The sequence below is a fragment of the Lactuca sativa genome, chromosome 8, assembly GCF_002870075.4.
Source record: "Lactuca sativa cultivar Salinas chromosome 8, Lsat_Salinas_v11, whole genome shotgun sequence".
NCBI classification, from domain to species: domain Eukaryota; kingdom Viridiplantae; phylum Streptophyta; class Magnoliopsida; order Asterales; family Asteraceae; genus Lactuca; species Lactuca sativa.
Window position 1 is genome coordinate 52,086,954 of NC_056630.2, and position 27,268 is coordinate 52,114,221.

The 27,268-nt window shown below is 32.6% G+C and overlaps 2 long non-coding RNA genes across 3 annotated transcripts; one reads left to right on the forward strand and one right to left on the reverse strand.

Moving 5' to 3' along the window:
- Positions 1 to 15,030: 15,030 nt before the first annotated feature.
- On the reverse strand, positions 15,031 to 18,296 carry LOC111904512 (uncharacterized). Of its 2 annotated transcripts, none has more exons than XR_008225496.1 (3): positions 18,205 to 18,296; positions 15,388 to 15,476; positions 15,031 to 15,290 (listed from the first exon to the last, which is right to left on the reverse strand). It is a non-coding gene; the product is annotated as an uncharacterized LOC111904512 (long non-coding RNA). The 2 variants fall into 2 exon arrangements; XR_002854567.3 differs by lacking the exon at positions 18,205 to 18,296 and adding an exon at positions 17,280 to 17,665.
- On the forward strand, positions 16,754 to 17,565 carry LOC111904513 (uncharacterized). Its single transcript, XR_002854568.3, has 2 exons — positions 16,754 to 17,029; positions 17,238 to 17,565. It is a non-coding gene; the product is annotated as an uncharacterized LOC111904513 (long non-coding RNA).
- Positions 18,297 to 27,268: the final 8,972 nt, after the last annotated feature.

Genomic DNA, 27,268 nt, shown 5'->3' on the forward strand with positions numbered 1-27,268 from the left:
CAATTTATTTTTAAAGTTATGTTTTTAATTTGAATTTTGATCTTCGATATCATCTAGGCTAGGCACACATTAGTCTTAGCCCATCTCTTCATCCACTTAAGCCTTTAAGGGCCTATCAATATAATAGCATTATAAACCCACTTTTGGTTTCTCCCCCATCAATGTGGGATAAAGGAAAACTTACCCAACTTGCCAATTTAGCTCTAAAATTTCCAACGATCAAACACATAATAGTAACCATGCTAATTAGTCACACCATAATCAACTTCACAATATGTATTGTAACTTCATCAAAAGTATTACTTGAAAAGTCCTTTTGGCTAAACCTAGGACGCCTTAAGAAGGAAAGAAACTTTCTCATCTATGCCACTTTTCAAAGACTACATATGTATTTGTTCAAAAACTTTTAAAAATAGACTTAAATTTCACTAGCATTGAGGAAAATGAGACGTAGTTGACGAAAACGATAAGTGTAGCCGATCCGTGTTCCATAAAAGCGGGAATGGCGGTTTTGATCCTGGAGATGCTCTCGTTGTATGTCTTATTTGTTGCTCAACATATCAGCCCAACCAACAACGATTGTAATTAACTTGGTTTAATAAAATATCACACTTGGTATCGATGAGATATTGCCCCCCCCCCCCCCCCCCCCCCCCCGCAACACCAAAGGGACATCATGGAAACAATCATAGTGAACGAGTGAATATGTATACGTGTGTTGGAAGGAAGGGAGAGTAGATAGTTCTGATAAAATCAAGGGTTTGAATTATAGGTGAGCATTTGGACACGTGGACCGGACTTGAACAGAATGGACCTGGACTTGTACCTTTTTTTGGACCCTGTGCTGGTTCTCGGTTCTAGGATTTGAGCAATATTGGTCCGGTTTTTTTACCGGTCCGGTCCGGCCGGTGCCGGGTACAAAATCGGTTTTGGATCAGATTTAAACTTTTCTATTTTGTGAAAATTTTTAAACAAGCATATCTCATTCGTTTTAAGTCGGATTGACAAGCAGTTTTTTCCAATGTGTAGTTTAGAGTTTGTGGATGATTTTAGACTATAATTGTATTCTTTTTGGTTTTATATTTAATGAAATACAATCCTTCAAAGTTGGATATCATAGCTGAAATATTTCAGCTTTTCAGCAAGAAATTTGAACTTTTGATTTCTGTGAAATTCTTTAAACAAGCATATCTCATTCGTTTTATGTCGGATTGATATGCGGTTTTTTTCCAACATGTAATTTAGATTTTGTAAATGAATTGACACTTTAATTTTGTTGTTTTTGATATTTCATTAAATTTGTTACAATCCTTCAAAGTTGTGATATCAAAGTTGAAATATTGCAGCTTCTCAGCAATAAATTTAAATTTTTGTATTCTTTGAAATTCTTTAAACAAACATTTCTAAATCGTTTTAAGTCGGATTGACATGCGGTTTTTTCCAACATGTAATTTAGAGTTTGTAGATGAATTTAGACTATAATTTTTTCTCTTTTTGTTTTTATAGTCAATAAGTTACAATCCTTCAAAGTTGGGATATCAAAGCTGAAATATTTCAGGTTTTCAATTATTAATTACTTTTTATTAAATACTAACATAATTTTCATTTTGTGTTTTTGTAGAGATTACACAAGGTTTAAATATGTTAGATTTAGATGAAAATGATATGGGGGAAGTGGCTAATTGAAGATTAGATTACGACGTTTGTTAGTTGGATTGATTTTAAAGTTTTAACTATGATTTTTGGTGTTACGATAATTACTTTTGTATGTTTGTTTTAAGATTATTAACTTTTGTTGGTGAGCTTGATTTATATGTTAGGTGCTTTTATTTGGAAAATTAATTTTGTAAGTTATAATATTATATATAAACTTAGATTAGTTAAGCATGAAATATGATAAAGTTATTAACTTATTTGATTCAAAGTTCAAATAAAAGGTATAAACAATCAAAGTTTGATTGGTTCAACGAGTACCAGAAATGGAAACATACTCATTTTTATGAGTTGTATTGAATCAAACCCAAAAAAGTACTTATTTTAACAAGTTAGAATGTATCAAACCCAACATATTCGTTTTAATGAGCTATATCAAACCCAAAAACGTGTTTTGATGACTTGTACTGTATGCATGTAAAGTTGTACCAGTCCAACCGTTTCGAAGAACCGGAAAACCCAGACCTAGACATGGACCGGTATGTCTCATCCGGTCCACGGTCCACAATATTCTCCGAAACCAGTCGGGTCCAAATATTCACCCCTAGTTTGAATTTATGATCTCAAATTGAAATTCCTATATACCTTTCCATTTTCTGTTAAGACTTTAACCATCCATGAAAAATACTAAAGTTTGAATTATTTACAAGATTGTTATCTTAAATCTTGGCCCTATTTTATTTTGATCTAATGGTTTAAATTGAATTCTTGGGTTCTCACGATTTTTTTTAGTTTGTGCCACAAATCATTAATTTCAATGTTTCTTGGAGAAACGGACTAGATTTGGATGTTTGTACTAATAACAACTCTTGTTAATGTCGTGAATGTTGGAAATGTAACACAAAGAAGAATTTATAACAAAGTCGTCAATGTTGGAGATTCAAGAGATTTATGAAGGAAAACCAAACCAATGATTTACAGAGAACAACTAATGTGTATTGGGGGGAACAAAGTGGATGTGCCACAACTTTGGTGGCAACTAATTAAGAGATGAAATTAGTGACAAGATTTAATACTAAGCGGGCATATGGCCTATAGATATCATTAGTCGCTTATTCATAACATATATTCAATGTTGTATAATAATAATCCTTTAGCTGGTTGAATTTTTAATTTTATTTCACAAATTTCTGTGGGAACAAACATACTTGGACAACATTGATAATATTAAATATAATATTAAAATTAAGTGCATGGATAACACTGGCAAAGACTCTTACAACATGTACCTATGCCAATTCGACAGTATATTTGACATGGTCTAGAGGGACCACACAACTGGTAGCCCATTAACGAGCCTTTGTGAGCCAAAACAGATGAGATAAACAAACCTGCAAAGCATATTTATTCCATTAGAGATAAACAGGGAACACAATGGTAATTGGAGTGCTAGTTATTGATACAAAAAAATTACCAGAAAGGGAAACCAATAACATGACCAAGAACACCATCTTCAAAGTTTTCTCCATGTTTTAAAATATTAAAACAAAACCAAAGCAGTTAATTTTAATCTACCCCAATCATTTCTTATGCCTCATATATATATATAAGACCATCCGTTATACTCACCACATACCACATATGTGGTGGGTGCCACATCAGCACCATATTCCCCTTTCACTAACATGGGATACCTACCACTAACACACCACTCCACCTCATTTTTTTTAATTAAATTTAATTCAAAAATACATTAAAAAACATATATATATATATATATATATATATATATATATATTAAAATATTAATTATAAAAATAAGTTATTTAATAATAATAATAAGAATAATATTTTAAATAAATCATATTACTTAAATAATTAGGAAATATAAATCCAAGGTTTATTTTGTCATTTTAGAAACTATTTAGATTAAAAGATTTCTGATCAGGGGTATTTTCTATCAATTTATTATATCTCAGGGGTAAAAGTTGTCAAGACATACAAACTATGTCTTCTTCCCCAACCAAAATACCCAGCTTGCAGGCTCATTTTTTCTATGTTTCAGTCCTTCAAATGAGCAATCCAATATCATTGGTTGTTTTGATTCGTGATGCCCACCACTGAAGACCACGAGCACGGAGAACCACGGTGGTTCGGGCTAGTGTGCACGGACCACGGTCATGGCCAGCTAGACCACGAGACCCACCGTGGTCTGTATACCAGTAGGCCTAAGTGTAATTTGATATTTGTGGTATACCAATGCTTCTGGTAAGATCTTTTATCAAAATTAAATGGCCATAAATGCTGATAAAAATGGTCAAAGATATTGTTTAATCATGGATATTCTTAAATTATATTATCAAAAGAATTGATTATCAATCCAAATATAGCAAAAATAAAGAATAGAAATTTCATAATTAAATATGCTAATCAGCTAATACATAAAAGAAGAAATCAATAATATCTTTGTCGTTAGTTTGTTACTCTGTTAGTCTGTTAGCTTTAAATTTCCAAACGAACAAGAAGCCTAAACCGATAACCTAACGATTAATGAGTTATAAAAAATTGTCAAACTATATCAACATTAGTTGAGGGGTTCAGTTGTAAAAATAAAATACATCAGTTATAAAAACCCTAACTATAGGACTGAGCCCATATACAACAAGTGAATCCAAAATAAATAGAAAATTCAAGTTATAAATCCATTCATATCGCCAAATTCCACTTAACAGTAACATTATGTTACCTTAATTTATGTTTATTTGTTTGTCTACAGATTTTGGATCGGATGTGATTGAGTGGGTCTTACATGTGCATAGAAAAAAGGGTTTGTTGATGAAGACACAATCTACAAATTTATTTATTTAATCATCTGGAAATGTTGGTGTGGTTGTGGAAAAGTTGTGATCCAAAAAGATATGAAAAAAAAAAACATTATCAAGTTTTTACACTGCTACAAAGCAGTTTAAATAACCTGCAGGTTCAAAAATACTTACAAAACACTATACTTATTAATCTCTTTATGATCCACAATGACTTCAACATTGCAAGTTCAAAAATACGTAAACAAACTATATATTAATTAGTTTCTATGATGAAAATAATATATATGAAAATTTTGCATCGTCAAAATGACATTAAATGTTAGAACCATCTTAATTAATATTGTAAAGCTGTGTGTGTAGTTACTGATTTCAAAAGTGAAAACATTAAGTAAACACATTAAATTTTATTCATGAAAGATGTATTAAGGAATTAAACATTATAAAACTTTTCAGAAGTGACAGGAGCAAACACCCTCTATACAGGATCCATAGCCAGCGCGACAAAAAGGTTGGCAATCACTATCCTTATAACATGGGCTGGGAATCACACGATCGCTCATATCATCACCATTGTTTTTAGATGTAGATTTTTTGGTCACCACATAGCCTCTATCAGTGGAAGCATATGACATCTGCATACCTGAAAAATGTATCTCGTTAATTAGCTTTGAACTCTGAAGCTGATATATAGAGGGAGAAAATAAAAAAATGTACCAGATATGACAAGCAATAATGCGACCATAAAGACTATCTTCAGTGAACTTTTCCCCATATTTTGACAAATATGATACGCCTCAAAGGAATAAACTTTTGTCTGTACATACCATGATCTACTGCCTATGAAGATATATATATATATATATATATATATATATATATATATATATATATATATATATATATATATATATATATATATAGAGAGAGAGAGAGAGAGAGAGAGAGAAAGAGAGTGTTAGGTTCAAATGTTTTCACTATCTATTGTGTGCATGTATGACTGATTTTGGACCAATCATTTTAGTTATTTTAAGAAAGTAATTAATGCATATTAAATGCTGAAGATGTAATTAATATTCGTTATATCTTCAACATGTAATATGCATTAATTACTTTTTTAAAATAACTAAAATGATTGGTCCAGAATCAGTCATACTAACCCTATATATATATATATATATATATATATATATATATAGAGAAATTTCATATTAGTGATACAAAAAACGTATCCAAATAATCGATGCGAATAACTACTGTTTTAAAGAATATTTATGTTAGGAAACGTAACCTAGAATCTTGTCATTAAAATTTTTGATCTTTTAGTATCAATAATATATTTATCCTACCAAAACTACAATTCTTCCATCTAGATCAGCCTTCCAAGAATTTTCCCATTTGATTAATGTTGTCTTCTTCCATTCTCCATCCTTGTAATTAATCACCATATTTTATTTTTTACTTCTCCATCCCTTTTGTCTCTGTTATCTGTATGTTCGACTCCTTTCCTCTTCAGTTTCATTGTTGCTCGATGCATTATAATCAAATTATGTGGTCAAACTATAGAACTTAATTTTTGGTCGTTTGATTAAAAAACAAATTCATAAGATTAACTAAAAGAAAACATGTTTTCACACAAACTTTGTGACGGAATCATACGGATCTCCAGCAATAGGAGACAATAGATAATTACGCATTTCCAATTAGCACATTCGGGACAAATTAGTTTATTTAGTCTGTCGCTGATCTATCAAAACAGTTTAGAATCCAAAAAACAGATTTGTAATGGAATTTCGTATTATTTAAAATTTGTCACTAATCCTTCTATGATCTTTTTCTTTTAGTTAAAACTAGATTATAGCCCGCGTTAAACGCGGGAAACGCATAAAAAAACATATAATCGTTTATAGATATTGTATAATGATTATAAAAAAAAATATGGTTATTGGTATTATTGAAATGTGTAGAAAATACATTGAAAACCATAAATATATATAATCATTGAAAGATCTCTTTGTAGACATTAGTTTTTGTTTTATTAGTTGAACGACTTTCCTCGTCTCATATAGTTATGATATTTATATATTTATAAGCATTTTAATTAAACGCTCCTTGCATAATAATGTTACCTAATTTAAACATATATTGACAACCAATATACCGTTTTTTCTATTGCATTAAATATTGACAACTATTTCATTTATTCAAATAAAGTTATGTAATATAATTTATAAAATGTTAAATGTTATATACATTTAATTTTAGTATATCATCAATGGAGATTCTTTCCTAAATCATGATTGATTTATTTTAAATTGATTATGAATATAAATGCTAGCTTTTATGTTTGTTCTTATTTATTTGGTGTTCGCAATAACTTTGTATTAGTTGTGGTGCAACTTTGAATAATTTTAGTATATCATCAATGTAATTTGATATATCTTTCAATTACATGAAGTATCAAATAATGACATTTCATTACTATTGTGATAATTTAGTTTATATATTGTATTTTCACTAATCTTAACGGTCTTATTTTTTCTAATAACAGTAACGCTTTTAGTAATGTATTTTTTACAAATCTCCTAATATCTTATAATTTTTATCTTACTTTATAATTTTTCATAACTATGTTATTTTCAAGATTGACTGCTTTAATAGTGTTTTTTTTTCAGTCTATTCAATTTTATATTTCATTGTACAATATCATCGTTTGTATGTATTTTAAAATTTCACTTTAAAAATGCTTAATGTTTATACCTTGATATTAATTTTTTTTAATAAACTCATGTAATAATTATGGAATATATATCTCATTTTAATTAACATTCACTTCCTTTATTATATCAAATTTCTCATTAAACGGATATATTTTTGAAAAATAACAATTATAATAGGGCAGCATTATCTAAGACGTAAATGTTTGATACACTTTTAGAGAAAAAAAATCAGGCTCATTAAAAAAATTTATATAAAGAAAATACAAATTTAAATTTGTTGAAATTATGGATGAAATTACTGGCGAAAATTTATTTTGGAGGGAGTTGTATTTTGTAAGGTATAATAATATTACAAAATTTGAAATACTTATATTTGTTGTGTAAATTAATAAATTTTATTGTTATTATATAAAGATAAAAAAAAGTGGGTTGATATGATATACAAAAACATAATAATTTCAATGATATTTTACAATCATGCCAAAATTAACCGGATTCTTATGACATAAAAACTAAAAAAAAAAATCATAATTATCTCTAATATATAAAAGTAACATTTTCGTAATTAATGTCATTTCCCAATATAGTTAATTTTTTTTTTTTGTTAAAGGTACCTAATATCTTTTCATGTTTATTTGAAAAGTTTCAGAAAAGTAGTTAACTGATTTCATGTAATTTGTGACAAAGAAAATCGAAATATATGAATACATACATTTGATATGGGAACAAAAAATAATCGAAAAAATATAAAAAGTGAAAGAAGGTACTGACCTTCTAGCGTACAAGAGCGAATGTTTATAGCAAAGAATGATGATGGAAGTTATAAGCAATATTAACAATGTTGTAGGAAAAGGTTTGAAGAAAAGAAACGATTGAGAATAAATGTGAGTCGCAGATTCAATGATGAATCGTATATGTATGTGATAATTTGAATATGATTTTTCGGTATTAATGATTTCCTAATAAAAAAAAATTATATTAATGGTTAACTAATATAAACGGATTTATATTAATGGTTGATGTTAAGGCTTGATTGAAATGATTTGTTAGTAATATGTTTTTAAAATTGACCATATTAAAATCTTCATAACTGAAAATTCAAGATGTAAAATATGGAGAAATTTTATTGGAATTATATACATTCCATTTCAATGAATGTAAGTTATTGATTGATGATTGGAAAGCATTTATTGGAATTAAATACATTCCATATAGAGAAGATGATGTCAGCAATTTGATCTAAGGGTGAAAAAATAAGATTGAAATGCAATCAATGGTCCAGATTATTTAAGATGATGTCATAAGGTTTCTCTTTTAGTAATATTTAAGATTTCTGTCTGTAATCTATTGCTAAAATTATCCTCGACAGAGTTTAAAAAATCATTGTAATACACACATCCATTGCTAATACATCACCTATAATATCCTAGAGAAAACAAATAACCCACAAAATTAAATAAATGTATGTTTGCAAAATTAAATAAATATATGTTTTATCACAAAACTTTGATTAATTCAATGGACCAAATTTCATGCTTGTTGTAGAAAGACATTTACTTCCATAAGTTTATCACACGGACTTTGAAAGTCAAGTCATCATCCCTAAGTACATCCACATCAACTATGAAAGTAACATTTTGTGCAACCATTTCTTTGCAAACATATGAAATTATATAAATGCATAAGGTGCAAGATTAATAATAGTAAAGGGCATAATTGTAATTTATATTTAAAAAAATATTATAACATTTGTATATTTTTTTAAATAGAATATTGACCTATTTGACCTTTGGCTAAAGATCGAGGTCTTGATAATTCAATTGATATCATATGTACATAATTAATGCATCTTACCATAAAAACCTACATGCCACTTAACAATCCAAACATAAGCACAATTTAATTTCATGAAAGTAGAATGACATTTCATGAAAAAGTATTAAGTTTTTAATTTTAAAGAAACAATTTTAAATGAACATGTACATCAAACACAACCCCCATATGGAGTGAGAGAGTCATTGTAACAAAATTATGAAAATCAAATATAATGACATCGCTATAACTGGAAAAATGACCCGTGGCCATGCTATGTTTTTTTATCAAATCAAATGAAAGTACATTGTTGTAAATGACAAAACAGACCCTATATTGTCGTTTATATTGTTTTTTTCCAAATTGAAGAAACACCCGTAAAAATTGAAGAAAAATACACAATGTGGAGTGAGAGAGTCATACTAACAAAATACACTTTCGGAACATAAAATAAACAAATAAAATATGTATATAATAAAATAAAATAGCAATATATAGCAATGCACTTTAATAAAACATAAATGTACAAAAAAATATATGGAATTAAAGTCAAAATAAATAAAAGTAGTGAAACATCTCAAAAATTAAGGTTAAAATTTTCATTTTCATTATATTCAAAAAACTATTGTAACTTGTTCAAAACATTAGAAAGCATTTCAAATAAAACAATTATCGGATTTCAATCCCAAAAATCACGTTTTGCGGAAACTACGAGTGTATGCGCTACGATCGTCCCGAAATCTTCTTTTGAAAACTCGAGTACCTGAAACATAAACTGGAAACCGTAAGGACAAAGTTGGGTGAGTTCCCTAAATACCACATACCATATAATAAACATACAGTGGGCCCCGTCCGTCATCGGACACCGTCCGACATCAGGACATGCCCGAATACTACCGAGCATATCTGGGTGTTGGCCTCCCCTTCGTTCTATTTCAACCGGATACTGTCGAGCATATATGGGTGTTGGCCTCCCCTTCAGTCTATTTCAACCAGATATTGGGTTTATTTCATCCCTACCACTACCACATAATAGCATACGCAAATAATCATAGAAACACTGACAAGTAGTGGCAAACCAAAAAATTATCACAAAGACGATCATCTTACTATAAACATCTACTAGTGGGCCGGCATTGGTGCCTTCAACCCTAGAATTCTGCGAAGGGAGACTCACCTCGAATGCAGAAGCTTCCAGAAGGAATTACCTAGTTGTTGCCTTAACGACACCTCCAAACTAACAGATCAAAAATAACACCCAATTAGCAATTAGGTTCTAATCCATAACCAACTTCATACCTGGGGTAAAAAGACCATTTTACCCCTATCCCAACCTTGTCCAAAACTAGGACCCAAACTTCAATCTAAATGTCCCAAAGGCCCACTAATCAACCATTGGCCTAATTTTCTAAATTGGGCACAATCCCATATAGGTATTATCCTAAGCCCATATTTTCCTTGAATACAATTCAGGATACCTCAAACACCCCTTGGGACAAACTTGATCAAAAGCATAAGTCAAAAGTCAAAGTCAACGGTCCAGGTGACCCAACTCGCCAAGTTGGTCCTTCAACTCGCCGAGTTCTCATCAAACCGCAAAATTATGAAAAATCAATCCAACTCGCTGAGTTCCCTTCAACTCCTCGAGTTTTCCCTCCTTTTCATCAGAATCGAGACAATCCCAAAGCAACTCGCCAAGTTCTTCTATGAACTCATCGAGTTCATCGATTAGCAAACCCACTTATTCTATTAAGCTGCTTAATCATCAAGATAAGGCTTCAAATTGAAGATTTGGTCCCTTAAGGCTATATTGATGAGTAAAGTCTCCAACTTTACTCTTATGCAAGGCTACAAAAAGCTCAAAAGCTCAAACTAAGCTAGAAGAAAAGCTTAATGGATGCGTGGAACCCTTAAGACCATAAAGTTGGCACCTTTATGCCAAACGAGCTCCCTAGAACCCTATATCAGAAAAGGTTTGTATAAATGGGACGTCCAACTCCCAACTGTTGGGTTTTGAGCACTCTAACACTGCTAAGTGTACATGCAACCCTAAATACCTTGGATCTATGTTTTCTCTATTATACATGCAAATAAGAACTTCCAAGGTATTATCCTAATCTAGCATACAAAACAATGACTATAGCAAGATAGAATACATACCTCTTTGATGTAGAAAGTCTTCAAGCTTTAAGAGCTTAGCCCCAATAGTGTGGAAGCCTCAAATGGAATCACACAACACCAAATACACTTAGAATAATTTGAGAGAATTCTACACTTCATGAAATCGGCTAGCCCTTTTACTTCACACACTAGTGGCCGATTTTGGTCAAGAATAAGATGCTTATATAGTTAGGGTTACACCATGTAAACCCTAATTGACATGGCCTTTCATTTCCATGATCCATGGGCACAAATACACCATGGAGCATCCATGGACCATCCTATGGGTTTTAGCCCAACTTGATTATCCATGGAGCATTAGCCCACTATACAAGTATGGATGATTTACACAATCAACCCATATATTTAATTAGTCTTCTTTTGATCACTTAATTAATTCTAGATTAATTCTTGATCAATACTAATTAAATAATCTCATTATTCTTATTATTAATATACTAGAACTTATAATATATTAATAACCATAAGTGTCTTATTTCTCTCATTAAAGTCTATCCAAGTGCATGATGCCATGCAACCCAAATGGACCATGTCGGGTCGGGTCAAGTCTTACCAATTATAGTTATGGACTTAGACATTAATCCAACACCAACAACCACTCCATTTGGACAAAAACATGTAAAAGAACCCTAAGGAGGAGATCTATGAATTGACAAAGAAAGGTTGAGAATTTTTACCATAAAAGTGTCGAAAATGAAGCAAGGATATGAGATCTAACAACTCCTTCTTGTATCACCAACTCTCACCAAGCTTCTGTTCCTTCCAAAGGCTTCAAACACACCACAAAAGCACTCAAAATGGCTCACAACATTCAAAAATGCCTTAGAGTTTCGAGGTTAGGGTTTAGGACAACGGTGGCTGGAAATGAGGCCAACATATGGGGTTTAAGTTGTTTAAATAGGGTGCAAAACCCCGAAATTTGGGTTTCCCAAACCACGTCCAACTCATCGAGTTGGTCTTCAAAAACACGCACGAACAACACTTCCAACATGTCAAATTTCTTCACCCAAACTCGATGAGTTGGCCTTTAGAAATGAGGTTTTATTTCCACAATTGACCTTCTAGATTCCGAATGTTACTGGTAGGATTGTGAAAGATATCATTAAAATATTATACATTTTCGGAAAATTAGTTTGATTTTGACAATATATACATGAAATAAAAGAACACAAAAGAAACATAATGAAAAAGAAACAAAAATAAACTACAGAAAAAGAAAAAAACGAATATAGTCAACAAATAAACTATGAAGTAGTTTGCATTTGTCCAAACTGTTACATGTTTAACATAATACATGAAAGATGGAAAGATATCTTTAAAAATTAATTAATTTTCTGTAACGTCTAGTTCCTGGTACGCATTTAATCATAATTTATTCAATTTTGTGAAGCAACTTGACGAGTTGTGAGCCCCAAGCTCGTGGAGTAGGAAGCACATTTGACGCGGGATTTTAAGTTACCTACTCGACGAGTTGAGAGCCTCAACTCGACGAGTAGGGCTGCCAGGATGAAACCCAAATTTCAGGGTTTTGCACCCTATTTAAGCATCCTAATCCCCACTTGCTGGCCTCATTTCCAGCCTCCAAGTCCCAAACCCTAGTTTCAAAAACCCTAATGCATTTGTGAGCTTATGAGCCATTTTTAGTGAACTTTGTATGTTTTCAAGCTTGTGGAAGAAGAAGGAGCTTGACGATTCAAGGAGAAGATAGTAGATCCAAATACTTCCTTTCATCCTCATCGTGTTCTAGTAATCAAGTCTCTAACTTGCTTAGTAATTTCTTAGATCTCCTTATTCCACTTTATTGGTTTTTTGGTCCAAGAAGCTTGATCTTTGGGAAATGGACATCCCAAGTGAGTATATCTTCATATATGGGGTTGTAAAGGGTTGTTATGGCATAAATGTGCAAACTTTATGGCCATTGGAGTCCCCATGCAAGCTCTAAGATGTCATTTTGGCCTTTTAAGCCCGAAAAGGCCATGCATGGAAGTAAAGGCAGAAACTTTACCTACTCAAATGATGTCTAGGGCCTAGATCTCTGTTGGTATGCTTTAGTTTGGAGTATGGATGACTTATGGACAAAGATCTAAGTCCTTAGGATTTACGGTTTGAGCTAAATGCGTCAAATGAGGGTAGTAGTGGGTAAAGTTGGAAACGTTACCCTTAAAAGGACATTTTCAGTGTATATGAGAAACCAGAAGCTTAGATCTGAAGAGTAGGGGCTTAATCCTTTAAGATGGCCCAAACAGACTGAGGAACTCGACGAGTCCAGAGAGGGACTCGACGAGTTGTGTCGTTATGTCCCGATTCTGAACATAATAGAACTCGATGACTCTGAGCATGACTCGCTTAATCGCGACTATGAGTAGCCAGGGAACTCGGTGAGTCGGGGGGATAACTCGACGAGTTGGATTGCGATTTCAGGGATTTTGATTTATAGAACTCGACAAGTTGATGAGTCAACTCAGCGAGTTGACTCAACTCAGAACGTTGACTTTGACCAGAAGGTTGACTTTGACTAGGGGTAAAATGTTCATTGTACCCTAAGAAGGATTATCAGATTTTGACTAAGTTTTATTGTAATAATGATAGTCGGGAGTCGTTGGTGCAGCCATCAGAGATTCCTCACACGAGATTCTGCAATTAGCTTACAAGGTGAGTTTTTCTCCAGTAGGAACGGGTCGAAGGCACTAAGATCGCCCTGTTTATGTATGTTAGTATGTTCTGGATTAAGGTCCGATGCCGGGCGGGGCCCGATGTAGGTTTATATGTTTCTCTAGATTTTGATCCGATGTCGGGGCGGTACCCGAAGAATGTTAGTATGCTTAATGTCTTTGTGATTATTGCATGTGTTGTATTTGTATGTTCCGGACTACGGTCCGATGCCGGGGTGGTTCCCAAGGAATGTTTGTATGCTTCCGGATTTCAGTCTAATGTCGGGTCAGGCCCGAGGAATGTTTATATGTCTATAATTAGGTGATTATGCTCATGTTTTTTGTATTAGTAGTTATGCCCATATGTATGTCGAGCTTCTCTCGATATCGGGCGAGGCCCGATGCCAAACAACGCCGATGTCGGGCGAGTGCCTGAGGTAGCAGGGCGGGGCCCAATGTATTTTAAATGTGTTTATGTGTAGGGTATGTGGTAGTTTGGGGAGACTCACTAAGCTTCGTTCTTACAATTTTCAGTTTTGGTTTCAGGTACTTCCACTAGTAAGGGGAATAGCTTGGGATGACTGCATTGCACACACCACAACTTTTAACCTGGTAGGATTCACTTTGATATTTATACATGTGATTTTGATAATGTATTCTGATATGATGTTTTGAGATACTATCACTTATGTTTTATGAGATGTTTTAGGTTACTATGGTATTATTTATAAATTTAAAATGAAATTTTTGGACCGTATTTTTGGGATTTTTTATTTTCGGAAAATTACTTTGATTTTGACGGTATATACATGAAATAGAAGAATACAACATGAAATAGAAGAACACAAAAAAAAATAATGAAAAAGAAACAATCATAAACAACAGAAATCAAAGTAGGATTGTTACGAACTTTGTGAATTTTTTACAAAAAAAAGGTACATATACGACTATTACATGGTTAACATAATACATGAAAGATGGAATTAAAGTCAACATAAATAAAAGTAGGATTATGAAAGATATCATTAAAATTTAATACATTTTCAGAAAATTACTTTGATTTTGACTATATATACATGAAATAGAGTAACAGAAAAGAAACATAATGAAAAAGAAACAAACATAAACAACAAAAACAAAAAAACGAATATAGTCAACATATAAAGTGTGAATTAGTTTGCATTTGTCAAAACCATTTCATGTTTAACATAATACAATTTCGAAACATAACATAATAGAAAAAAAGAAACACATTTGGACACCAACCTTTTATATTTATGATATTAAATACAATAATCAAAGTTAAGGGCATCCTAAACAGAGGCAAAAACCGTTACAACACTTAGGCAGCCCAACTGGACAGCTTATCTGACATGATCCAACTGAGGGACTACACTTCTCAAACTTCACTAACGAGCCTTTGTTAGCCAAAACAGATGAGATAAACAAACCTGAAAATTAAAGCATATTCCATTAGAGATAAGCATGGAACATGATGGTAATTAGACTGCTAGTTATCTCGAGACAAACAAAAGATCTAGTTCGTACCACATATGGAAAGCAATAACATGATCAAGTACACCATCTTCAAATTTTGCTCCATGTTTTAAACCAAAACCAAAGGAGATAGTTTTAATCTGCATCAAAGTAATCTCTTATGCCTCATATATATAAGAGTAATTTGAAAATTGTGGTATCTTGTATCAAAATTAAATTGTCATAAATGCTGATAAAAATGGACAAATATATTGTTCCAATCATGGATATTCTTACACTAAATTATCAAAATGATTAATTATCAATCAATCCAAATATAACAAAAAAAGAATAGCAACTTTCTAATTACAAATGTTAATAAATAAAAGAAGAAACCAATAATATATGTGTGGTTAATTTGTTATTGTGTTAGCAGTAAATTTCCTAATGAAGAAAAAGTCTAACCCATAACCTAACGAGTAATGAGTTAAAAAAAGTAGTCAATTATCGTCCATTTCCAACCCACCAGTTGAGCCCGGCCACCTGAAGACGCAAACCAGATATGGTCTAAAATATACGCTTCCCTACTCTACTGTGTTTCAAACAAAAGAAAAAAAAAAAACAAATGTTGGCTCAGCTGAAGAAAGCATATACTAATAATAAAGGCTCACAAAACAAATGCACGCATGCCACGACGTTGAGTTGGATCTACTTCGGCAGGTCAACAACGTAAAACTTGAAATTCTCTTCCAGAAAATCTCTATTAGTTGCAAAAACCATTAAATGAAACCAATACAAACTATTATATATATATATATATATATATATATATATATATATATATATATATATATATATATATATATATATATATATATATATGGTTAGGTTATTTTGTTTTCACTATCTATTGTGTGCCCGTATGACTGATTCTAGACCAATCATTTTAGTTATTTTAAGAAAGTAATTAATGCATATTACATGTTGAAGATATAATAGGTATTAATTATATCTTCAACATTTAATATGCATTAATTACTTTTTTTTAAAATAACTAAAATGATTGGTCCAAAATCAATCATACGGGCACACAATAGATAGTGAAAACATTTGAACCTAACTCTCTCTCTCTCTCTCTCTCTCTCTCTCTATATATATATATATATATATATATATATATATATATATATATATATATATATATATATATATATATATATATATATATATATATATGGGTTTTATTATTTTTTGAGCCTCTTATTTATTTTCCAATTTTACATATTATTGTTTTATATATTTAAAAAGTTTATAGGATAAAAACACATTATAATATCTATAATTTTTTTTGTTAACCGCATCCTCACGTCCTAAGCTCTATTCTAATAAAGGAATCAAATAGTTTGACATGTCATCTCCAACATTCTTATTTGGCCCTCAAGCTAAATAACTAAATTCTCCTCGCTTTAAATTCAAAACTATTTCATCCATAAATCTCGCCTTTTGCTCCATCTTTCCTATCTCAAACCCCTTCCCTCTTCCCGGTACACGACCACCGCTATCTTGGTCTTTAGAAGATATGAATTCCCTATTTGTTTACGATAACTACCCACATGTGAACCCTTTATAACCTCTCCTTTTAGTATTTGAACTCAGATCTTGTGATTTCTAATATTTCATGACGATTTCAACAGCAACATGAGATGTGCATTAGGTGTTATTTTTTCTTATTTCTTATATATTTTTGTTGATGGGTTTTCTGAGCTATCACTTCCAATGACTTGTCGTTTCTATGTATATTCTGTTGTATGGATCTATTTGATTGTTTTTTATATTTCGTCAATTGACATCATATATTTTTGAAATTTCAAGACAAATAACAAAACTAACACGTACATTTGATCATATTTACAATGAGGAAGGCGATAAAGTCACCGAAGCAATCATGTTCCCGTCTAAGATACCTTATATGTGAGTGTGATCGGCTGACCTCCGGCTACAAAGGGAAACATTGGCGTCTTGCTTCTGGGAAGTTTGATAGGGTAGGGCATGTGAATGTATGTGTGTGTTGGAAAGGAGAGAGAGAGGAGAGAGAGTTCAGAGAAAATCAAGGGATTTTAATTTATCTCAGGCTCACGTTGAGTAAACATTCTGTTTTCCTTTAAGCATGCGTAAAAAAGTACTAAATTTTTTATTACTTCAAATCTTGACCCTCCTTTATTTTGATATAATGGAATTAAAATTGACTTCTCTTGTTGTTTTTTACAAATTTTTGACAAATTATTTCATTATTTCCTTGCCCGCAATGGACCACAGGACTAGATTTGGATGTTTGGACGAATATTGAATCTTGCTAAATTAAGACGTTATATGGCTTGTAGCCAGTATAAAGGTAAGTATTTGTAATTGTGGAGATTCCACAAGAGATTTATGAAGGAAAATTAAACCATTAACATATAGACAACAATTAATGATTAGAGGGTGAACAAAGTGGAAGTGATCGTTATATATCTTCACACAATGTTGATTTCCTGAACTAGAATCTGTAAGTAGGTGCCACAACTTATATACATATGTCGTATAATAATAATAATAATAATAATAATAATAATAATAATAATAATAATAATAATAATAAATCCTTTCGCAGGATAAATTTTATATTTCATAGATTTTTTTGGGAACAAACACATTTGGACACCATCCTTTTATGTTTATGATATTAAATATAATATTAAAATTAATTGCAAGAATAACACTAGCAAACATCATTACAACATCTAGGAATGCCAACTCGACACATTCTTTCACATGGCGTTCCATTGGGACCACACGAAAGTTGATGGTAATTAGAGTGCTAGCTATTGAGACAAACAAAAGACTACGTACCAGACATGGAAACCAATAACATGACCATGAACACCATCTTCAAATTTTGCTCCATCTTTTAAGCGATCGTTTTAAAAGCAAAACCAAAGGAGTTAGTTTTAATCTGCATCAAAGTAATCTCTTATGCGTCATATATATATATATATATATATATATATATATATATATATATATATATATATATATATATATATATATATATATATATATATATATATATATATATATATATATATATATATATAATATCTTCTATCAAAATTAAATTGTAATAAATGCTAATAAAAATGGTCAAATATATTGTTCCAATCATGGATATTCCTACTTTAAATTATCTAAAGGATTATTATCATTCCAAAATCCAAATCTAATAAAAATAAAGAATATCAGTTTTCCAATTAAAATTAATCATTTCTAATAAATAAAGATACTCTTTTGTCATTTGTCACACTATAATTGAATTTTCCCGAATGTAATTTTATGGTTATTTTGAATTAATTTTTTTTTTCACATGTTATTTTATGAGTTTTTTTTTTCTATTTTGTTAAATTACATGTAATATGTTAATGTAATAATTGCAATAATGTACTAATAAAGGGATATTAACTTCACTAATAAACATACTTTTTAATTTCAAAATTCCCAAAATTAAAGCTATTATTTTTTTTCTTTATTTAAATTGTTTGTTTAAATTTAAAAGATAAAAAAACATTTACATTATAATAAATCATTATTCTTTTATTTTCTTATCAATTCAAAATTCTCAAATATTTTAACCTTTATATTTAATTTTTTTAAATTATCCCATATAATTAATGAGTCTCAATTTCATTAATGAACTTACCATTTAATTGAAAATTCTGAAAATTTGAGCTCATTAGTTTTCTTTCATTTATTTAAATTTAAAACACAAAAAACATTTATATTATAAAAATTCATTATTTTTTTATTTTCATATAATTCAAAGTTCTTAAATATTTTTACATTTATAATTAACTTTTTTTTTTTTTTTTTTTTTTTTTGTAATTAACCCATGTAGTACATGGGCTTCACAACAAGTATTGTTAATAAATAAAAGAAGAAATAATTAATATATGTGTGGTTAATTTGTTACTCTGTTAGCAGTAAATTTCCCAAATGATAAGTCCAACTCCATAACCTAATTAGTAACGAGTTATTAAAAGTATTCAATCATGGTCCATTTCTTGCCCACCAGTTGAACCCGGCCACTAGGCTAAACACAAAATTAGGCCTAGACCAGATATGGCTTATGATTCGACTATTGGTTTCCCTCCTCTATTGTTTGTTTGAAACCAATATATATATATATATATATATATATATATATATATATATATATATATATATATATATATATATATATATATATATATACAACAATTCATGATTAGAGGGTGAACAAAGTGGAGGTGATCGTTATATATCATCACGCAATGTTGATTTCCTGAACTGGAATATGTAAGTAGGTGCCACAACTTATATACATATGTCGTATAATAATAATAATAATAATAATAATAATAATAATAATAATAATAATAATAATAATAATAAATCCTTTCGCAGGAAGAATTTTATATTTCATAGATTTTTTTGGGAACAAACACATTTGGACACTATCCTTTTATGTTTATGATATTAAATATAATATTAAAATTAATTGCAAGGATAACACTCGCAAACATCATTACAACATCTAGGAATGCCAACTCGACACATTCTTTCACATGGCGTTCCATTGGGACCACACGATTCGTTGGACATTAACGAGCCTTTGTCAGCCAAAACCGATGAGATAAACAAACCTGAAAATTAAAGTATATTCCATTAGAGATAAACAGGGAAGATGATGGTAATTAGAGTGCTAGCTATTGAGACAAACAAAAGACTACGTACCAGACATGGAAACCAATAACATGACCATGAACACCATCTTCAAATTTTGCTCCATCTTTTAAGCGATCGTTTTAAAAGCAAAACGAAAGAAGTTAGTTTTAATCTGCATTAAAGTAATCTCTTATGCGTCATATATATGCGTCATATCTTCTATCAAAATTAAATTTTAATAAATGCTAATAAAAATGGTCAAATATATTGTTACAATCATCGATATTCCTACATTAAATTATTTAAAGGATTCATTATCATTCCAAAATCAAAATTTAATAAAAATAAAGAATATCAGTTTTCCAATTAAAATTAATCATTTCTAATAAATAAAGGTATTCTTTTGTCATTTGTCACACTATAATTCAATATTGCCAAATGTAATTTTATGGTTATTTTGAATTAATTTTTTTTTTCACATGTTATTTTATAAGGTTTTTTTTTTTTTTTTCTATTTTGTTAAATTACATGTAATATATTAATGTAATAATTGCAATTTCGAACTTACCATTTAATTTAAAATTCTCAAATTTTAGCTCATTAGTTTTCTTTTATTTATTTAAATTTAAAACACAAAACACATTTATATTATAATAATTCATTATGTATTTTATTTTCTTATAAATTAAAAGTTCTCAAATATTTTGACATTTATAATTATCTTTTTTTTTGTAATTAACCCATGTAGTACATGGGTCTCACAACAAGTATTGTTAATAAATAAAAGAAGAAATAATTAATATATGTGTGGTTAATTTGTTACTATGTTAGCAGTAAATTTCCCAAATGATAAGCCCAACTCCATAACCTAATTAGTAACGAGTTATTAAAAGTATTCAATCATGGTCCATTTCTTGCCCACCAGTTGAACCCGGCCACCAGGCTAAACACAAAATTAGGCCTAGACCAGATATGGCTTATGATTCGACTATTGGTTTCCCTCCTCTATTGTTTGTTATATATATATATATATATATATATATATATATATATATATATATATATATATATATATATATATATATATATATATAGAGAGAGAGAGAGAGAGAGAGATAGAGCTAGGTTCAAATGTTTCTAGCAACTATTGTATGCATGAATACACTAATATGCATTTAGGAAAAAAATAAATAAGTAAATAAATAATTTAAGGGTATTATAGTAATCTTTTCTATGGAATTCATCTTCTCCCTCCAAAAATCACCACCGACATCAAAATTGAACCACCATTCAAGTTGATTTTGTAATTCAGTGGTGAAGTCCAACTGCTGAATCAATTGTTTGAAGGTTGGTCTCTGCCACTAACATAAGTTTATTTGATTTCTGATTCTTCTACTTCTTGATTGCTTGCAATTCTTCCTTTGAATGCTACTAATTTACGATTCTTCACATGAATTTTCCATTTGATTTATTCACAAATTTTTTATTCTTTGATTATCCAAATCAAATCTTTATCAAAGCAACAACTCAAGTAATGGGTAGAGAGAAAAAATGGCGCTGAAATTATTTATTGATCGACTCTCCTAAATATCTCGTTCTATTCTCCTCTTCTACAGGTAAATTACATAATTACATTCTTCATTTACATTAGGTGTTTTCTTTTTCTTCTTCTATTGAGAGAAAAACATGAGACACACTTGAACAAACGTTAGAACAAGTATATTTGCGGAATTAGTTAATCTCAAAGGATCTAAAAGCTCAACAATAATAAGTTAACGAGTTAAATAGTTAGACAGTTAGTTGCGGAAACGTAAGGAAGTATAAATGACAGCAGGTGATATATCAAGTAAACATATAAGTTGATTCATAACATGGAATGCATTCAAACCAAGTTAGTGAGTGAGATCAAGCTTAGTGATAAAGTCACGAATGACTTGCTCCAAAGAGAAGTAATTATCAGTTAGGTTCGAGAGAATTAGATAGTAAGAAAGATATGAGATGCGTAAGAGAAATGTAATTGATATACTTCAAGATACTCCAGATTGATGGATGTGTAAGATTGATTAAAAGAGTGAGCTCTATATATAGAGTCTCAAGAGTTACATTTGATCCACTCTCTAAGAGTAGCCATGCAAGGCATACTAGACAATAGAGAGTATTACAGAAAAGATAGATAAAATTAAACTAAGTAAAGTAAGTAAGACTGCAGTTGGATAGATGACTTCGGATGAGGCTGTTGATGAGAGCTTAACTACGGATCCTTGTGGGTTGCGGTATTTTCCACCAAAACTTTTTCTTCACTTATCAAGTTTAAGGAACTTGATCAGAATCCACCAAAACTTCCTAATATTTTCCAACCAGGTGATTCTTCTTAAAATCTCGAACTTGACTTCGGCAGTCGTGTGTTTGGATTTTTCTACTGCGGTTCGATAGATTTCAAGTTGCTTCTTTGAAAGACGATTCATGGAGGTCATGGGAATGAAGTATTTGACCTGATCGATCTTCCTTTTAAAGATGAATCCAAATTCAGGGAAGTTTGTTGCACCTAGGGATCTTTATTGATAAGCTTCGGTAGGCATTGGTGCAGGATCTAGTGGTGGTAGATCGAACTTCTTGGCAATGGTTGCGTGGATGTCCGCATGAATCTTTGCGAAGTCGTAGATGGTTTCCTTCAGAAAAATGCTTGCCCTTTCAAGTACTATCTTAATTTTAGGATACTTTTCACACTTGTTTTGGAACACCTTTCCCATAAGAAAGATTCTTCTATGTTCATACAGGGGAAGTAAGCTTGGGTGCGGACATAGTCCTGATTCCTTCTTGTGAGTGTGCATTAAACGAAGTCAGCCTTCATGAATTTCTGAGGCTTGAAGTTCTTGACTGCGGATGGTCTATCGTTAGACTAGATTTTCTCTATAGAAGAGGCATGTTTGGCATAGAATCGATTGAGTCTCTCGAATTCCATGGGCAGTCTTTTGTGATCTGGTATGCTATGGTCAAACTGCTCAAATACTGTGAAGTATTTAGCATTTGGGAAGATTGGAACATCCCAGTAGCCATTAGAAGGGGGTTCAACATAGGTGAGATATGGTTTGTATTCATCGTCCAGCAGTCTGCGGTGGGGATTGACCCAAGAGTTTATTAAGGATTCATCCATGATAGTGTCCAAACTGCATTCTCTCCATATGAGTTCAACAAGTTTAGCTGCTTTCCAGTCAGCTTTCTTTTGTTTGGCGACGGGAGAGTCATTTGAGCTTGGAGATGACATGTGATCTGCTAGATTCTTGAAATGAGGGGGAGTAGCAGGTCGTTCAGGAAAGGGAACAATTTTTTTGTTGTTGTGGAGGAGACTGATTGCTTGGACTCTTGTGAGGAGATGGTTGTGGTGAAGGAATTTTCTGAGAAGCACTGTTGGATTGATGATCTTTTTCATAGTGTTCTTCTTCATGATGGTCTTCTTTACTTCCCCCTCTTGAGGAGTTTAGACCCGGAGCCTCCTCAAGCCATTGTTTGAGACCATCGACCTTGGCACACACCTCCTGAAAGTGAGCTTTGAGAACATCAACTAGTTGCTAATTGTCAGGAATGGTGGTGTTGAAGAGTAGCCAATGAATCTACTTTGTCAGTTGGAGAATTTCAGGACCATGGAGGACTGAGATAGAGGACTCATAAGCAGTGTGAGTCTCAGCTATCAGTTCCTGGGAAAGAGAGGATTGGTCTACAATGGTTGTTTGCAGATTGTCTTTGATTGCGGATACCTCGGAGATGAGGCGCTCCGCAGCAGCCATAAATTCCTTGTGATCTGCTTGGCGATTGTTGTTAAGGGACCGTATTCTCATTTCTACTTTGAGAGAAATGCTCTCAGTCGCTAGATATTCCCTAGTCTCCAATCTTTCAATCCTTTCTTTCAAGGACTGCGGTATCGGATGATCTTCTGATTGAGGTTGAGTTGACTTGGTTGCGACAAGAATTTGATCTACTTTGGATTGTATACTTAAGACTTCTTTTCTTGAAATGGCCATCTTCTTATTTTTCTTTTTCTCCTTGCACTTAGAGTTTAAGTGTTGAGAACCACTCGATTCCTCTTCTTCATCAAACATCATGAGGTCATCATCTGAAGGACTACGCTGATTAACCTCATGTAGATCAACATCATCAAAACAAAAGGTGGGAGCAGAGCTGAATTCTATTTCAGTGCTTGCATCTTGAGAGTCTTTGACAGTTGGAGATGGAGGGGGCTTTAAAGGAGTTTGATCAGTAGCCGCATCTTGAGCTTTGCAGATTGTATCAGCCATGTTGTCCATCAATTGTTGAACTTTGCAGATAGTAGATACGATATTGGCATTATTGATTGCATCTGCCCAATACTTCGCTACAGACTGTATTTCTTGTTGTTTCAGTTGAAACTGCTTTGTTTATCGTGCCTTTCTTGCTTGGAATGCCCTACAGAAAGCGGCATATTTCTTGGATTCGACTTCATTTGATGGTTGATACTTGTTCCATGAGTCATTGAGGTCAATTTCTTCAATTCCTTGGTATCGCACCAAGGTGTCCCGCGGGTTCACGGATCCTTGCACGCTGGTGCTCACTGTGCCTAAACCACATGTTACAGATGTAAGCAGAGTAGGATTTCATGACTTTCCTCGATCTCCTTGACCTAGGATCAAGTCTGGTCTGGCTCAGTTCTGGAAAAAGGCTGAAGATTCACCTTGTGGTTGGGAAGGTGTTTGAAGTGTTTGGGTAACAAAAAAAGTATGGAGTTCAACTCCTCTAGGGAAAAGAAATGTAGACGAGAAGCCCTAGAGATCTTAGGGCAGGAGCTAGTTCCATCCCCTTGGGATTGACCTGGGGGTGAATCTCCACATTGCAGTGAAGCAGACACACCACCTATGTCTGAGTGGTATTGGATAGTTGATTAAAATGGGTGTGCGGCCACCCAAAGGACTACTAGAGCCTTTTGAGAGGCTTCCGTATCAGTCTGGTCACTCATTTGGCCTGTGGGATTGGTTTTTCTTTTCTTGAGGATTGAGATGGGTTGATCGTCCTCATCAGAATCACTACTAGAGGGAGAGGGAGATTGATGTTTGCTTGGTTCTTTATTTGTTGGTACAGTTGGGATGATCTTTCTTTTCTTCGAAGGATTAGCTTGTTTGGGAGCATCCTTTTTCTTAGGATTGCCTCGTTTGTTGGTGTGGCGGGGGACTTGATGAGCAAAGGCTAACTGTTTTGCGTCTTTGTGATAAAGACAGGATGGAAAGAATGGTGGAAGATGGGACTGCGGTACGACCAAGGGAAGTGATTGCGGATGGGGTTTGTAGAGGCGGAGTAAGAAGGTATGGGGCAATACCTTCCGTAGCCTCAATATGGTCTGAGATATCAGTAGTTTCAAGACCAAGAGTAGAGTGAATATGGGATGGTAGTCTTCTAATGGGTCCAAAAACAGATTGATCAGATGAGGTATTGTACCTTTTGAGATCTTTGGTGACAAAGAGATTGATCTCGTTGCCCATGCAAAGTCCTATATCCACATGGAGATCTGTGATGCATAGAGACCAGAACCTTGCAAACGTGAGTTCGGTAGGGTTCTCTTTTGGGCTTTCCTTAGGAATATATTGTAAGAAGTTATCCCATAGTATCTGACTGTAGTTGATGTCATGGCTAGTGAAGATAATCCACACTAACTGTAGGAGCTTGAGTCCCATATTATATGTGCCTCCAGTTCTGTCGGACAGACTGTGGATCACAAAGTGGCAAACAAATTGCCAAACCGCATGCAGTTGATTTTTATTGATTCGCTAGCGATATTTTCTGGATTCATGGTGTTCAATTTGGCTTCCTTGACCTGTGAGGCTAGGGGAGATCGGATGGTGATTGATAGGGTCTTCACACGACGACTTGAATACTCCTTTTGGCTCAGGGCATCAACTACCACTTTAGCCTTGCCTGGATGGTATTTGATCTCACACTCATAGTCATTTAACAGTTCGACCCATCTTCACTACCTCATGTTTATTTCCTTTTGATTTAGCATGTGCCGGAGGCTCTTGTGGTCTGTAAAGATGGTGCACTTAGTACCATATAGGTAGTGCCTCCAAATTTTCAGGGCGAAGAAAACCGCTCCCAATTCCAGGTCATGCGTGGTATAATTCACTTCATGTTTTTCAGTTGTCTGGATGCATAAGCAATTACCTTCCCGTGTTGCTTAAGAACACAACCTAAACCCTGATTCGAAGCATCCCAGTAAACTATGAAGTCTTCGGTTCCCTCCGGTAAGGATAGTACTGGAGCACTACAGAGAGCTTGCTTCAAGGTTTCGAAAGTGATCTCCTGCTTCTGTGTCCAGTTAAGCGGTACACCGTTCTGTGTCAATGTGGTGAGGGGTTTGGCTATCTTAGAAAAGTTCTGAATGAATCTTTGGTAATAGCCTGCTAGTCCCAAGAATTTTCGAATCTCTATTGGCATTGTCGGAATTGCCAACCTTCAATAGCCTTGACTTTGGGGGGATCTACATGGATTCCTTCCTGGCTAACTACATGCCCCAAGAAATTCACACTGCAGAGCCAAAATTTACACTTGGAGAGTTTTACATATAACTTTTCAGTTCGAGGGGCCTATAAGATCTTACGCAGGTATTGCCTATGATCTTTCTCACTTCGAGAGTACACGAGGATATCATCGATGAAAATGATTACAAATTTATCAAGAAATGGGTGGCAAACTCGATTCATGATGTCCATAAATGTAGCGCGGGCATTTGTCAGACCGAATGTGACAACCCAAAATTATTTCCATCATTATAACCCATTTCCGTTAAATAGAATATTCTATTTTATAAATGTTCCGTTAATTTAGGGTCGACAAATAAATAAATGTTTTATTTTATTTGTATTTTATGTTAATATTGTCGTAACAAAATAAATAAAACTCATAAATTTCATTTCCATTTAGTTGGAAAAAATTTATTTTTATTACGACCATTTAACCGGGTAAAAAGTTTAAACCTCGTTAAACATAAGTATCGGGTAGTCGAATACCGGGTACAACACCCAGCCTTATATAAAGGAGGGTGGGCATCTCATAGAAACCTTTTACCACACTTGACCCACTTTCTCTCTCTACTCTCTCTCCTCAAGTCCGATTTCATCTAAAAACCGCAAGTTTCCGCCTCCAAAACGTAAGTTCTCTTGCCCTAACTTGTTCTAGACATCATTGATTTGTG